Source organism: Papio anubis, chromosome 5 (assembly GCF_008728515.1).
Source record: "Papio anubis isolate 15944 chromosome 5, Panubis1.0, whole genome shotgun sequence".
Classification (NCBI taxonomy): domain Eukaryota; kingdom Metazoa; phylum Chordata; class Mammalia; order Primates; family Cercopithecidae; genus Papio; species Papio anubis.
Window position 1 is genome coordinate 69,775,207 of NC_044980.1, and position 2,155 is coordinate 69,777,361.

Here is a 2,155-nt window from a genome sequence, read left to right on the forward strand (position 1 = left end):
CAGCTACTTGGGAGACTGAGGCAGGAGAATGGCTTGAACCTGGGAGGCAGAGGTTGTAGTGAGCTGGGATCATGCTGCTGCACTCCATCCTGGGTGACAGAGTGAGACTCCATCTCTCAAAAATAAAAATACAAAATAAAAATAGACAAAACTAACCCATTTTTAAAGTTCTAGAGTGAGACAGGGTCCCACTCTATCACCCAGGCTGGAGTGCAATGGTGTGATCTTAGCTCACTGCAGCCTTGCATTCCTGGGCTCAAGTGATCCTCCTGCCTCAGCCTCCCAAGGGGCTGGGACTACAGTCACACCACAACACCCCACTAATTTTTTAAATTTTTTGTGGAGATGAGCTCTCACTGTGTTGCCCAGGCTTGTCTCAAACTCCTGGGCTCAAGGAATCCTTCTACCTCAACCTCCCCAAATGCTGGAATTACAGGTGTGAGCTGTTTTGCCAGCTAAAAACTAATCTATTATTCTAGAAGTTAGAACAGTTGTTACTGTTGACGAAAAAAGTCAAACTCTGTAAAATATTTAAAGAGGTTTACTTCGAGCCAAATATGAGTGACCATGGCCCAAGAGACAGTCTCAAGAGGTCCTGAGAAATGTGTCCAAGGTGGTTCAGTTACAGCTTAGTTTTATACATTTTAGGGAAACATAAGACATCAACCAATACATGTGAAGCATACATTGATTCAATCTATAAAGGCAGCACAACTCAAGTCGGGGGAAGTGTGCTTCTAGGTGATAGGTAGATTCAAAGATTTTCTGATTGGCAATTGGTTGAAAGAGTTATTACCTAGAGACCTGGAATCAATGGAAAGGAGTGTTTGGGTTAAGATAAGAACTTGTGGAGATTTGCAAGGTTCTTATTATGTAGATAAAGTCTCACAGGTGACCACCCTTAGAGGCAACAGATGGCAAATGTTTCTATTTAGAACTTTAAAAGGTGCTGGTCTCTCGGCCAATCTCTTCAGGATCAGAAAAAGACTTGGAAAGGGAAGGGGATTCTCTATAGAAAGTAAATTTCCCCCACAAGATACAGCTTTGCAGAGCCATTTAAAAAATACATCAAAGTCGATCCTTTTGTAGTTCAAGAGTGTAATGATAGGGCGTTCACATGCATGCATCAGATGTGCCACCCTCAAACCTCGTTAGGATGTTGGCACATTACCTGTCTGACATAAAGGAAAAATAATAAATACAAATATGTCAAAGAAATATATTCTGGGGCAAAAGATTTTTATTCCTTTCAGGGTCTGCTATCTGAATGTGATGCTATACTAGAATCAGGTTGGAATTTGGTATTTTATTGCTACAAAGAGTCTGCTTTGTCAGTCATAAGATCTCTGTTTTAATGTTAATGCTGGTCAGCTGTGCCTGAATTCCAATGGGAGTAGAGTATAATGAGGCATGGCCGACCCTCCTACCCCAGTTTGAAATCCTCTTGGTGGAGAGGAAGGGTCTGTTCAGTCATTTGGGGGAGGAGCTTATAACTTCATTTTTGGCTCACATTACCCGGTGGGAATTCATGACTGGAAAACAGCATGAGCGAGTCTTCCAGGATTCCGGTAGTATTCTGATTCTTGATTTGAATTCTGGTTCTATGTATATGAATTTTGTAAAAATTTATGAAACTGCAAACTTATATGTACTTTTTTTTTTTTTTTTTTGAGACAGACTCTCATTCTGTCCTCCAGGCTGGAGTGCAGTGGCACGATCTTGGCTCACTGCAAACTCTGCTTCCCGGATTCAAGTGATTCTGCTGCCTCCGCCTCTCGAGTAGCTGGGACTACAGGTGCGCACCACCACGCCTGGCAAATTTTTGTAGTTTTAGTAGAGACAGGATTTTGCCATGTTGGCCAGGCTGGTCTTGAACTCCTGACCTCAAATGATCCACCTGCTTCAGCCTCTCAAAGTTCTGGGATTAAAGGTGTGAGACACCGCACCTGGCTGACATGTACACTTTTTGTAGGTATGTGATACTTTAACAATTTTACATATATTTAAAAAATTAAATAAATGTATATATTTTAAAACCTGGCCTCGTGCATACACACACAAAAAAATTAAATTCTATAGAACTTCATAAAAATTGTCCAAAATTCAGAAACACACATACACACGCATGTGCAAACACACACACGCACAGTTAGAA

At 41.3% G+C, this 2,155-nt stretch overlaps 1 non-coding gene across 1 annotated transcript; it reads left to right on the plus strand.

Moving 5' to 3' along the window:
- The first annotated feature begins 1,077 nt into the window (after nt 1-1,077).
- On the plus strand, nt 1,078-1,181 carry LOC116275164. Its single transcript, XR_004184121.1, has one exon. It is a non-coding gene; the product is annotated as a small nucleolar RNA U13 (small nucleolar RNA).
- The last annotated feature ends 974 nt before the right edge of the window (nt 1,182-2,155 follow it).